Raw genomic sequence first — 14,313 nt, 5'->3', positions numbered from 1 at the left:
GAAAGAGATTACAGATACATTCTGTTTAAGATCCTCTCATCAGTACATGACCTCCTAAAACTCTCTAGTTAATAAAGTTCATGAAATAAATGTGACTATTATCATAACTGATTTTATAACATTAGTTGAACAGATTTTAAATGTTCTCAAATACTATTAACATACTCATTACATGATCTTTAGAAAAATACTGTTAGTCTAATGAATGCATTGTTAGCCCAGCGAAATGCCAACAGGTTATTCTATAAAATGGGAGTAATGATGCTTACCTCCTAAGACTTCCATCTGAATTAAATAAATTAATATTTAGAAAGCATTCAGAACAGCCTCTGACACATTGCAAGCCAAATTAGTGTCGGCTGCTACTGCTGCTGTGACTACTTACAAAGAAGTTCATGTTTAGCTGCATTTGAGATACCCTCAGGGTGAGGATTACAGCAATGTTGGCATTACAATTATTATTATTTTGGAATAGGTTACGTTGGTTACCAAGCAGAAATTCTGCATATAAATCAAATTATTTTTAAGGGACTAGAAGAGCCACTATTGAAAAAACTTCCTTAAGCACTTAATTGCTTTTCCAGGAATGCTGAAGATGCCCCTAAGAAAGTTAAGTTTCTCTTCTGTCACAACATTCCTCCACCAGCTGTTTCTGTTTGCCTCTGTGACAGCCTGCTTGAGAATGGGTTCCAGTATGAGTTAGAAAGGAGTATGTGGCAAGACCAGAGGTGGCTAATGACCTTGGCTAATACATCTTTCAAGCCTGAAAATGGTTTACTTTTTCCATTATCAATCATTCTTACCTTTCCTAACATGATCACACGCTAGTTCTCAGCCTCCTTTCCCACCCTTATGATTATTCCCTGTGCCCACTCGGAGTTTGTCCACCTGACCCTCAGCCAGTGTTTGTCCTGGCCCCCACAATGCTTCCTGGACTATCAGGTCAGGCTGACCCCTGGACTGTATCTCTGAACTGCTCTACCCTCTTGCTTGACTCCACACTCTTTATTCAGACCCTATGGTAGGTCTGTCTGTTGCTGGCTGCACCCTAGCATGAAAGATAGTTGAGGAAATTGCTATGGACCCACAGGTTTCTGTATCTTTGATAAGTTAGGAGTCCTAAACTCCTCATGCTTCCTGCCCTGGATCTTCTTTGCCTCCCCGAGCATTTTATATAAGAAATCCAAGGAGTGATGGACATGCTGGTGGGTAGTTATGAATTATTGCTACCCCCTTCAAAGTGGTTTTATCCCTCTACCTCTCTCCATGTAATATAATGTTCAGTGAAGAGCTGAGTTAGTTTCTTTTTGGGCTCCCATGATAAAAAGGGACCCAACCCCAGCCAGAGTGAATTGACCAAGTTTTTCCAAAAAAATCAAGATGAAAAGCTCTCCAATGTGGTTCAATTCCCCATCATGCACACCAGGGCAAACACTGGGGAGCACAGCACACTGGCCGGGTTTTCTGCCTCACTAAAGTCACAAACTAAAACAAGTTAGATCCACAGCCCCACTTCTAGTAAGAGCTTTACTCACTCCCATGGGATGTCCAAACTTAAGGATTATTGATGCTTCTGAATCCACATAGACCTATAGCTGTTGAGCCAAATCTCAAGAAGCAAGTAGAGGTCTTTTCCTCTCTTCCATTGCTCTTTAGCTGCAAAATTACTAGAGCCCACTCAACTGGAAAGAACCTACCACTAATTTTCTCAAGTGATCCAACCAATGGAACATTCAGCGATAAAAAGTAATGAAATACTGATACATGAACCGACATTGATGAATCTCAATGTAATTATGTTGAGTGGAAGCTAGACAAAATAAGAATATGCACTGTACAATTCCACTTACATAAAATTCTAGAAAATGCAAACTAATCTATGGCATAGACAGTGGTCACATGAAGTTGTGGAGGGCCCACAGAAGGAAAAGGAAGAAAGGATAACAAGGTAATACAAGGAAGCTGTTGGAGTGATGGATATTTTCATTATTTTGACCTTGGTGCTGGTTTCATGGGTGTACGTGTGTCAAAACTTACCAAATTGTCCATTTTATATATGTACTATTGATTGTATGTTAATTGTACCTCAATAAGACTATTTAAAAAGTGTACATCCATACCCAGCAATTAATATGGTATAGGATATTACTAAATTTCCTAATATTAAACGAACTCTATATTACTAGAATAAATCTAATGTGGTCATGATGTATTAGTTTTTAATGTGGTATTGGACTCTGTTTGCTAATATTTCATTTTTGCATTTATCTTCCATTTCTTTAAATACCTATTTTATAGTTGAACTATTGCATTCATTTTCTCAATTCTTTATGATCTAGACCTATTTGTTGTATTTTCTGAATTTCACTCATTAGGGCTTGTTTTCTTATGTCCGGTGACTTTACACTGAGAATTTTTATTTGTTTTAATCAAATATACTGGAATCCTGAAGGCCTTGAGTAGGAGATGCTTCCCCGGGATCAGTATTTGCTGATGTCAGGCAACAGGGAGCACTTCCAATCCAGAACTACGTTATCTTTCAGACTGGGATTTTCCTGCTTGTGGGTTATATAAATTCAATGCAGAGTGCAAATTCAAACCCCCAAATCACAAATCACACATAACCCTCTTATCACAAATGGATAAGGTTAAAAATTCTCAGAAGGGATGTCATTCTTCCTCTCAGCTTCTCTTCACTGCCTATTGGATTTTTTTTCTTACACATTATTCTGTGGAGGTCATAGCCCTTTCAACAAGTTATGACTGTATATGCATCTCCAGTTATGTTTCCTTGTTCTTCATGGACATAGTCTTAGCTTTTCATTTCCTCAACAATTATAAATCTCAACACACAAGATTCTAGGTATCAGCGTTTGTTCTAGGGTAGTCAGGCTTCTATGTTCACTTTCTCCCCTGATGTCAACTCACTGTTTTGTTTTTTTCTTTTGGCTTTTGAGAATTTTCTTTACTTTCTTGCAAACTCAGCCATTTTTAAAAGTATTTTTGTTGTTTAGGACCTATGTGTATTTCAGCAAAATGGCTTTTCAGAAGATTTTACCCATAATAATGCTAAACATGGATCCCCTACTCTTTCTTTGGTATGAAACCTTTCCACTAAAATGGACCTCTGTGTAAAATATAATCAGGTCAGAAAACCATCAGTAGATGAGTACAAGTTCCATCCACATTTCTTAAGGCTATGCCATTGGGCTTTGTAAGATCCTAAGGACTTTAGATTTTGGTGAATACTCTTTCCATTATTTTCTGGACTGCTGATTGTGGCCAGTGGGGATGGCAGATACAAATATCAAATGCTGATGGTACTCTAGCATGTTACCAAGGATGAAAGTTGTGACGTTTACAGTTCTATGATTCTCCCCTCTTGCTCAGTTAGGTACTGGTCATTAGGATTTGCACACTTTATTAAATACTCATTCACTGGGGCGCCTGGGTGGCGCAGTCAGTTAAGCGTACGACTTCAGCCAGGTCACGATCTCGCGGTCCGTGAGTTCGAGCCCCGCGTCAGGCTCTGGGCTGATGGCTCGGAGTCTGGAGCCTGTTTCCGATTCTGTGTCTCCCTCTCTCTCTGCCCCTCCCCCGTTCAGGCTCTGTCTCTCTCTGTCCCAAAAATAAATAAAAAACATTGAAAAAAAATACTCATTCACTGCATCATGACTAGTGACCATAATCACTACACCATTGAAACAATGAACTCTAACTCAGAGGATCACGGAAGTCCAGCTGGCTTTCTCACAGCAAAACATAACTTTTGCTTTAGCATCACTGTGATTTCTATGAAATATGAAATATTCCTAAGAGGATGAACCAGATAAATCAAGTTGAGCTAAATAGTTCTCATCAACCTGCTATGAAGGATGCAGATCATGTGTGAGAAGCAACCCTGCTGGTTCATAGGCCAAAGTTTTCATGTTCCACCTGTGGTGGAAAACCCAAGCCAGAGAGAGGGTCAAGACAAAGATCAAGGTGCTTGGCATGGTGCAATTACTAAGGACCACTATTAAGAGCCACACCTGTTCTTAGTTACTAGGTCTTGAATTTTTTTCAGCCATTCCCAATGACCTTTCCGTGTGTGTGTGTGTGTGTGTTTCCAGGCTAGATCTAACCAGAGACAGAATACTCCCATCTGGAAAAGAGGGGAATAAAACCAAGGAGAGAGGGCATGGGGCTTACTCAGTGCCTATGCCCTGACCCTGCCATTGCCACACTTCTCCTCCTCATTGCTGGCCTCTTCATCTAGTGGTACTCAAATTGATGTATGCATTAAGACCACAGGGGAACTTGCTAAAAATATTCTTTAAAGGTCCTTGTCCCACTTTAAAATTAGTGAGAAACTGAGGGCGGGGTCTGGAGTGGTTAGTAAGTGTCTCAGGTGGCCACACAGGTGGTCCCAGCACCACACATTAAGCCACTCTTAGGTTCTGGGCTCTAGCTTACTGGAATTACTCTTGGCCCTCTGCTATTTGTCCACCTTGTTTGCCTGACTTCCTACTCATATCTGTTCAGACTGATCTATTTGGCTCCCCCCTCCATTTCCCCTCCAGCCTTTATCCAGGGTGTAAGTCCTTGCTTCACTGGCACTGCTTCGGAGCCTGTCTTTTGCATGCAGGCTGGAACCACCCCTGCAGCTGATCCTATCTGTGCTGGCTGAGGAATCCAGCTCCTGACCCAAAACCAATGAGTGATTTTTCAGGCCTGACCATAGGCAATTACAAAGTCTCTACCTGGCAGGCCTCATGAGGAAACACTGCCCTCTCCACTCCAGACTTGGTGCCCAGCCAATGCATTAATGCCTCTGAAGGGAGCTTCAGTCAAGGACTCAAGTCCCTGTAGCTGGCCAGGCTTCTATGTATATTTGCAGTCCTAGCTCAGGCACCCTTCAGCCAAGGTGACTTTGTGGAGGGCTCCTTATTGGAGGAGGACCTTGAAGACACTTTCCTCCTCTCTCAGACCAAGTACTCTGTACTCCTCCACTCCTAGTCCTCATTTCCACCGCTTCTTCCCCTGTAAAGGCACACTGTTCTATGGAACAAAATGGAACCAGGGACAATCTTCACCTTCTCTGGTTTTAGCCTCTTACACGGTGGCCATAAGTGATTAAAGCCTTCGCTATTTCTTCCATTTTGGCCTATAGCCTTAACTGGCTACGCTAACACCTAACAGCTCACTTGTCTCTTCAGTTTAGCTAAGCTCCTGATACTTGAGATCCTGAGCCAAAACAACTTACTTTCAGAAACTGAGAGATGATATAATTAATTTCTGGCGTGCCAGTTTTTAAGCTGCTAATTTGTTACACAGCATTAGCTAGCTAATACTATTATTTTTCTACTTCTTGTGTCCATTTTGACTTTGAACCATTTCAAAGTGTTTTTCGCATCTATTATCCCACTTCTTCCTAAATACAATAGCAAACACTTAGCTATAGGAAATTTAACTTGGTGCCAGGCACTACATTAAGTATTTAACAGACACTGAGTAAATTGCCACAACGCTGAGATGGCTCCTTTTACTACCTCTGCTTCATAGAGGAGACTGATACACTAGATGCTAAATAACTTGCCCAAAATTACATATATAGAAGTGCAGCTAGGATGAAAATCCTAGGTCCTACAAGAAACTAGAGCACAGAGAAGAGATGCTATTTAGACAAGGTCACAAGCAGGCCAGTATTAGAGGCAAAACCAGGACTCTGGCCCTGATTCCCCTCCATGAGGCTGGGATAACTGTTAGGGACCGTGAACAGACTTGGAAACCATTTGCAGCTTCCAACTTGGCAGAGAGACCTGCCCAGAGGTTTGGCAGCAAACCACTCAGGTGGCAAAGTCTTCTGCACCTCTGTGTCTTCATCTATACCCCGGGGACAATAATCTGACTGATGACATGGATCAGGTCTTCTCATGTGTCTACTATATCAGACAAAACTCACTTCAGCATGACAGGAAAGACAGTAAGGAATAAAGTAAAACAGACATAGAGTTGGGACTATTCCAAGCAGTGTCTCCATGGGAAGATATGCCACACGGAGGTATGCTACAACTGCAGAGAGAAGGAAGATTTTAGGCAGGTGGTTTTCTGGAATTAAAAGTTCACTAACTTTAGACCTATGAAATGGGCATTCATGAGGATTCGGGGAAGCACTGAGCTAAAGCTGCACAACGTGGTATAATAAGGAACTGTATTTACCCATGTATTTACAGGATACTGTTGGAAGTGGTGTGCTTAAACTATTTTAGAGAATAAAGACTAAAAACTCTTAAATTTTTTACAGCACTTGAAATGCTCTCTGTGGAAATGAATTTGACAGGCTCTAAAGGGGAGTTTGCAGAAAATCAGATTCCTTGGGGCACGTGGGTGGCTCAGTTGGTTAAGTGGCTGACTTCAGCTTGGGTCATGACCTTGTAGTTTGTGAGTTTGAGCCACACGTCAGGCTCTGTGCTGACAGCTCAGAGCCTGGAACCTGCTTCAGATTCTGTGTCTCCCTCTCTCTCTGCCCCTCCCCTGCTCACGCTCAGTCTCTCTCAAAAATAAATAAACATTAAAAAAATTTTAAAAAAAAGAAAGAAAGAGGGGCGCGTGGGTGGCTCAGTCGGTTAAGCGGCTGACTTCGGCTCAGGTCATGATCTCGTGGTCCGTGAGTTCAAGCCCCGCGTCGGGCTCTGTGCTGACAGCTCAGAGCCTGGAGCCTGTTTCAGATTCTGTGTCTCCCTCTCTCTGACCCTTCCCCGTTCATGCTTTGTCTCTCTCTGTCTCAAAAATAAATAAAAAACGTTAAAAAAAAATTAAAAAAAAAAAAAAAGAAAGAAAATCAGATTCCTAGGTTTTTCTTGCACATCCTGATTGCATAAATTGTCTGTGGTCCTGGGAAGCTAGTTCTTAAAGCACCACCAAGTGATTTTGTTTGGGGATCTCAGCTAATTATAATCATTCACCTTATCCATTTATCATTATCTATTAGTTATTAACAGATACCTTACGGACTTCTGGTCCCCAAATAATTGAAATTTAGAAATGCTTTGTGAAATTTCTGACTACTAGTTGTTTTCACTGGAACTTTACTGATTTATCAGTACTGCAGTAACAGCAGATTAGTAAAACATCATCTGCAACTTGTATTCTCCCATTCTGCACAGAACTTATAATGAGGACAGAGCTCCTGCAACTTGAAGACTCAGCCCCAATGCAGGCTCTCAAAACAGTCCTTAATCAGTAGAATTTAAGAAATAAATGCATACACTACATTATATCTGGATGTCCTGGAAATGGTCCTTGTGCCAGGCTCATGCCTTGTGTCCCAAATCCAATAGCTAAAGCTATACATTCTTGTCCTGGCACAGCAGTCTTTCCAGGTTCATTTTCAATTTCATCAATGGTATTTTTTGTGTGTTCTGATCCCAAGGGCTGAAACTCTACCAGTGAGCCAGCCATGGATCTTTTGAGCTTTTTGGCTTGACCTCTGACCTTTACAGCTACAAGTTTCCCCTTTCTTCACTGATTACCTTTTATCGTCCATCAAGGTAACTTTCTGAATCAAATGCCACACTCTGCTGGATCTGACTATTCTCTATGGCCTTCCCCCACCCAGTTCAAGTTCTGACAGAGACCGTATATCTTACACTCTTGGAAATCCCCAAATATACAGGTTTTTTGAAACAGTATCTTTGGCATATTTAAGAGATACTAAATCTCTTTGGTTGTAATCACTTACCAAACAAACACTTCTGAACAAATTTAAGAAATGAAATGAGCAGGGTGCCTGGGTGGCTCAGTGGCTTAAGTGTCCAGCTCATGATTTTGCCTCAGGATCATAGGACAGAGCCCTGCAGTGGGCTCAGCACTATCAGTGTGGAGCCCACTTGGGATTCACGCTCTCCCTCTTTCTCTGCCCCAACCATGTGCTGTCTTTCTCTCTCTCAAAATAAATAAATAGACTTAAAAAAATAAAATATTCTACTAAAATCAAAACCCTCACATTTTTAACAGAATTTTAATATTCTCTTTTTAGGGGAAAGCCCTTTGTATCTTATTCAAATTCATGAAGAATGGATGACATTTAAGATGTCTCATTATGCTTGCAACATACAAATATACAGTTTCTTAAAATGGCTTCCTGTCAAGTACATATGATTTCTCTTTGTCTGCTGTTAATGTAATTGACTAAACACTAGATTCCACTGATTATGCTTTCCCTTGTAAACCACTTACTTTATAGGCATAAGCAGCTGTGTTTATGCTTCTGTGATTTTCGGGTTTCATTATGAAGTTTCATCATGTGATTCAAGAGCCATAGGCAGTATAAGCACCCAACCAGCAGCTGGCAACTTTTTACTGATAAAAGGAATATTCCATCAACACTTACATACATTGTATAGAAGGATACATATGTATCCAGATGCATATGTAAAACCATTGCAACCATGTTAACAGTGAGATGTGAGCAGAAAGAAAACACTATTAACTTTACAGGCAATCATTGATCAACAGTCAAAGACCTGAATTTAAACAAGAACATAAGCACTTCCTCTCCTTCCCCTCTCTCAACCGAGAACTACAGAGTTTTGTTTTTTAACCTGGGAGTTTGGTGTTAAGTATTCAATAGGGGTGGTATAAGAGAGGTAGGCAGAGAGACAGCAGAGGGAGAAAGGCTGACAGAAAAAGCAGCCATCAAGAGTTTGAGGTGGGGGGCCCATGCATGGTTCAGTCGGTTAAGCAACAGACTCTTGGTTTTGGCTCAGGTCATGATCTCACGGTTTGGTGAGTTCAAGCCCTGTGTCTGGCTCTGCACTGGCAGCATCGAGCCTGTTTGGGATTCTCTCTCCCTCTCCCTCTGCCCCTTCCCCAGACTCTTTGTTTCTGTCTCTGTCAAATAAATAAATAAACTTTAAAAGAAAAAGAGAGAGAGAGAGAGAGAGAGTTTGAGGAGAAAATTCATGCAGAGAAATATGGAAAGGAGTAGCAAGGAGAAATAGGGGAACTAAGGTACAGGAAACAGAGAAGCAAAGAGGCCCACACAGCAGGTGTTTGTTATCCAAGCCCCTATGACACTTTATTACAATTATTTATTTCTACAGCCTCACATAGAAGAATACTGGAGAAAGAGCTGGATTAAAACCAAGGTTCTGCCATCTACTATCAGTGTGACCTACACCAATTCCATGACCTCTTAGGTTTCAGTCTCCCCATCTGCAAATAATAGCAGATAATACTTAGCCAGGTTTTGGTGAGGATTTAATGAGACAACAAAGCAGTATTGGTAGCAAAGTATAGTGGTTAAGAAGCCAGGCTTTGTGATCAGACTGCTTGGTTTGAATCTCAGCCTCTAGCTGGACACCTTTAAGCAAGTTAACTAGTTGGTCTGTGCTTAGTTTCTTATCTTTAAAACAGTGATCATAAAAACAATCCCTAGGTGCATGTGGTTATAATGGAAGCTCACTGGAAAATACGTGTAAAACACAGCAAACAGGTAGAACAGTGCCCAGCATTTGGTTAGTACTCAATAAATACTGACTGCTAAGGATAAGAGTTGGTGCACAAATTATGGTGTTGATGATGATGTCTCCGTCAGACAAGGGTAGACACCACTTTATTTTTTTATCCCTAGTATCTTGCTGGCATATCACAAGCACTTACCAAAAGTGTTTAATGTGATCAGAAATGATAGAAAGCATTTCAACTTTGTTTTATGCACTCTGGTATTCACACTTACTTTGCCTTGTGTAATACTGACTGGATGGTTATCCAGACTTTCAACTGGTCTTTTCTTTGAAAAGCGTTTAAGTGCATAAGAAATATATGAATATCTTCTCTTGGTTAAAAAAAAAAAGTCTTGATAATACTCAAAACTGCTTCCAAGTTCAAATTCTATCCCAGGTCCCTTCCCAAAGGCAAACATTTTATGGACTTTGAAAAGTATTTTTCCACACCTTGTATTTGACATACATGTATGAATTTACATCTATGGACTTGGGTCATTCAAGTTTCCACCAGAGAAACACAGCCTTTTCATGTCCATGGGATAACAGTGGTAGCCTCTCATTTCCGATATTATTAATTTGTGTCTTCTCTTTTTTTTCTTTGTTAGCGGGATAGAGTTTTATCAGTTTTATTGATCTTTTCCAAGAACCAACTTTGGTTTTATTGATTTTCTCTATTATTTTTGTTTTCAATTTAATTGATTTATGCTGCAATGTTTATTATTTCTTCTGGTTGCTTTAGGTTTATATTACTTTTCTTTCTCCAGTTTCCTGAGGTGGAAGCTTACATTATTATTTACATTATTACTTACATTATTATTACATTATTGCATTATTATTATTATTTATTATTATTATTTCTTGTGCACTAGCCACTCAACACTATATAATGCCCTCTAAGCAATGCTTTCATGGCATCCCACAAATTTTAATAAATTATATTTTCATTTTTATTCAAGGTATTTTTAAAATTTCTCTTGAGCCTTCTTTAAGCCATGTTTAGAAGTCTGTTGTTTCATCTCCAAACTGGGGGATTTTCCAACTCTTTCTGAAATTGATTTCTAGTTTAATTTCATTATAGTCTAAGAGCATACGTCTTTCAAATTTGTTGAAGTGTGTTTTAACTGGCTTACCAGAATGTCGTCCATCTGGGTGAATGTTCCATGTGAGCTTGAGAAGAATGTGTGTCTTGCTGTTGTTGGATGAAGTATTCTATAAATGTCCACTGGATATACTGATTGATGGTACTGTTTACTTTAACTACATTTTTACCGATTTTCTGCCTGCTGGAACTGTCAACTACTGATAGAAGGGTGTTGATGTCTCCAACTATAATAGATTTATCTATTTCTCCTTGCAGTTCTATCCATTTTTACCTCATATTTTGATGTTCTGGTTGTTAGGCAAGTAGATAGTAAGGACTTTTAAGTGTTCTTGAAGAACTGACCCCTTTTGATCATTATATAATGATACTCTCTATCCCTGATAATTGCCCTTACTCTGAATTCTGCTTTGTCTGAGATTAATACAGATACTCCAGCTTTCTTTTGACTGGTGTTAGCTGTGGTATATCTTTCTCCGTTGCTTTGCTTTAAATTATCTTTTTATGTAAAGTGGTTTCTTGTAGACAATGTTTAATCGGTCTTGTTTTTGTATCCACTCTGACAGTTTCTGTCTTTTAATTGATGTATTTAGACCATTCACCTTTAAAAAGATTATTGACAGATTAATACTGATCAGTTGTGTAACTGTTTTCTATTCATTGCACTTACTGCTGCCACTATTGTTGTTCTTGTTCTTTCTCTTCTTCCTTTCTTTTCTTCCTCCTCTTCCTTTCTCTTCCTCTTCCTCCTGTCTTTCTTTCCTAACTTCTATGGTTTCTGCTTTTAATTGAGCATGTTATATGATTCCTTTTCTCTTTTAGCCTATCAATAATACTTCTTAAAATTTTTTTAGTGGCTACCCTAGAGTTGACGATATACATTTTCAATCCCAGTCCACTTTAAAATAATAATAGTATACTGCTTCATGGATAGTGTGGGTACTTTATAACGGAGAATGTTTAATCCCTCCTGTCTGTCATTTACTTCACATACTCATATACCATTATCATCAAACACATTGTTGCCATTATTATTCTGAACAAACTGTTATCTGTTAGATATCAGATGTCTATGTAATTTTCCTTCTTTCTGAGCAACTTTTTTTTTACCATTTGCAGGCCAAGTCCATGGGCAACAAATTCCCCCAATGTTCATTTGTCCAAGAAGGTCTTTTTCCTCCTTCACATTTGAAAGATGATTTCACTAGATACAGACTTTAAGGTTGGTGGTTTTCAGCTTTATTAGGATAGCTCTGGAACAGACTTTCGCTAAAAGCGTGGGTCTAATTCTTAAGGCCTGGCCTTTCTGACATGTCATCAGGATGCCTGGGGTGATAGCATTTTTTCTGGGCCACAGCTATAAGGCCTCCCCAAGTTGCTCAATCTCTAGAATCTTTGTTTAAATCTCTCCCTCATTGTAAATACTCTCTGTGTAGTCTCACCTCATGCATGTTTAGGACACATAAACTTCTATGCCCCTCCCCCACACTGTTCCCTACCCAATTCCTACCCCACACATTGCAGTGATTTTTATCTTCCCCAAATTGAATTTCTTCCAAGCAGGACTTCCACACTCTGCTTGGACTTTATCTCACTGTGCCACAGTTGATTAATTGTTGCCAGGCAGAAAGCCAGGGTGATTATGAGATATTATCTGATGAGTTTTCTTTTCAGGGATCACAGTTTTATGCTGTTCATTGTCCAAGAACTGAAAGCAATGGCCTCATATACTTTGTGCAGTTATATGATTTCTTACAGCATGAAAACTAATCTAGTGCCAATTACTCTGTAATAGTTAGAAGCAGAAATGTTCCTTATTCAATCATCTATTCCCAGTACCTAGCACAGTTCTTGGCATTCAGAGGCAATCAACAGGAAATCAGTACATGAATTAATGTGTCCATCAGTGAATTCAGGGAAGGAAGAAAAGAGGGTGAAGGGGGGGGATTAATTTTGAGAGCATTTGGGAAACATTAACTGGACAGCACTGTACTTGAGCAAGTTAAAAGTTTTAGTATGGACTCTGACTCAAACTCAGAAGAATCAAGAGTCAGACTTAATATCTTTTGGGAAATAACATATTCCATAATGGTTGATTCTTTATTTGTCAAATAATATATATTGAAAATCCCGAGTCAAGATTTCTGGTTTAAAATTCATCTTACATATCATGTAATCAATAAACTAGTTCCAAGGTAAATGAAAGCAAAATAGATTTTATAATATTCTGATTTAGAAGAATTGAAAGATTTCAGTGTTCTACTGATAGGTATTTTTTGAATATTAGCAACTAATAGGCTAGTGTCACCTTTTGAAATCTTTTCAGTTTTGAGGAAATCCTTTTCGGGGATTTTTAAAGACTGCTTGCTATTTCAGATATATGTTTCTGAGTATTATAATCAATCAATTAATTATGTCATTAAAATATATTTATTATTACTACATGATGAAGTAATCACTTTACTTTTTTGAAATAGATTATAGAAGAAGAATTAACCAGTCTTATATTTATCCATTTATTTTTTAATTTTTTTAATTTTTTAACGTTTTTATTTATTTTTGAGACAGAGACAGAGCAGGGGAGGGCCAGAGAGAGAGGGAGCACAGAACCCAAAGCAGGCTCCAGGCTCCGAGCTGTCGGCACAGAGCCCGGCGCGGGGCTCGAACTCACAGACTGTGAGATCATGACCTGAGCCGAAGTCAGATGCTCAACCGACTGAGCCACCCATGCACCCCTCCATTTATTTTTACAAAATATACTTAGCCAAGACATGTATAAAATCTTAAGTTTTCTGTTTAAAATCATTTTATCTTCAAGCTCTCTATATAATATCAGATGGTTTTCTGTTTTCAAGTGAGAGTTCTAGGTACTACAGTTCATTTAAATAAAAGCCATTTCATTTTTTCTGGATTTAATTTGATTTCTCAATTATCAAGCTTTGTCTTTTACATTGAAAATGCGATCTTGCTAATATTTTCTGAAAATGAAATGTATAACTATATTCCAGAAAAGTTTTAAATATGATACTGTTATAGAAGAGAATAGGCAGGATAACTTTTCTTATGCTCAAGCATAAGCTAGTGAACTATATTTAAGGATAATAAAAATATTTTATAATGAAGAAAATAAGATAAGGAAAACGAGAAAGATAAAGATTTGCAGATAAGGAATCAGGATAGAAGGGTAAACACCTCACCTGACTTTAAAGTCTTCAAATACTTACCTGTTATAAAATTTTGGGGCCCTAGTAGTGGGAGAATTTGTCAAAAACTTTTTTGCCTTGAATGATATTTTATTTTCAAGTGAAGATTGAAGGATACAGGGAAAAGTATCTTCACGTGGTCCTGAAAGAAATAAGAATTATTCATTGATAAAAAATAGATTTCAAGGAGAGAGTATATAAAGAAGAATAGCCTGGGGGCACTTGAGTGGTACAATCAGTTAAGCGTCTGACTTTGGCTCAGGTCATGATCTCGGGGGTTGGTGAGTTCGAGCCGGAGTCGGGCTCTGTGCTGACTGCTCAGAGCCTGGAGCCCGCTTCAGAATCTCTCTGTCCCTCCCCAACTCATGCTCTGTCTCTGTCTCTCAAAAAATAAACGTTAAAAAAATTTTTTTTGAAGAATAGCCTGAAGAAGAGAAGGTTAAATAGGAATGTGCAATATCCTTTAAAGGTATGTATATGTGTTAGAAAATCTCCAAAGATAGATACTAAGTGTACCAAG

General features: G+C 38.9%; 1 long non-coding RNA gene across 1 annotated transcript in view; it reads right to left on the bottom strand.

The window, feature by feature from the left end:
* The window catches only part of LOC122234316, a 30,310-nt gene extending 16,378 nt beyond the window's left edge, over positions 1-13,932 (bottom strand). The window contains exons 1-2 of the long non-coding RNA XR_006212084.1: positions 13,815-13,932; positions 8,221-8,343 (exon numbers count right to left, since the gene is read on the bottom strand). This is a non-coding gene — a long non-coding RNA (uncharacterized LOC122234316). The remainder of the gene's footprint in view (positions 1-8,220; positions 8,344-13,814) is intronic.
* Between the last annotated feature and the right edge of the window lie 381 nt (positions 13,933-14,313).

Source organism: Panthera tigris, chromosome A2, assembly GCF_018350195.1.
Source record: "Panthera tigris isolate Pti1 chromosome A2, P.tigris_Pti1_mat1.1, whole genome shotgun sequence".
Taxonomy (NCBI): domain Eukaryota; kingdom Metazoa; phylum Chordata; class Mammalia; order Carnivora; family Felidae; genus Panthera; species Panthera tigris.
Note: the sequence above shows the minus strand (reverse complement) of the source record. Positions and strands in the feature narration are given on the sequence as shown.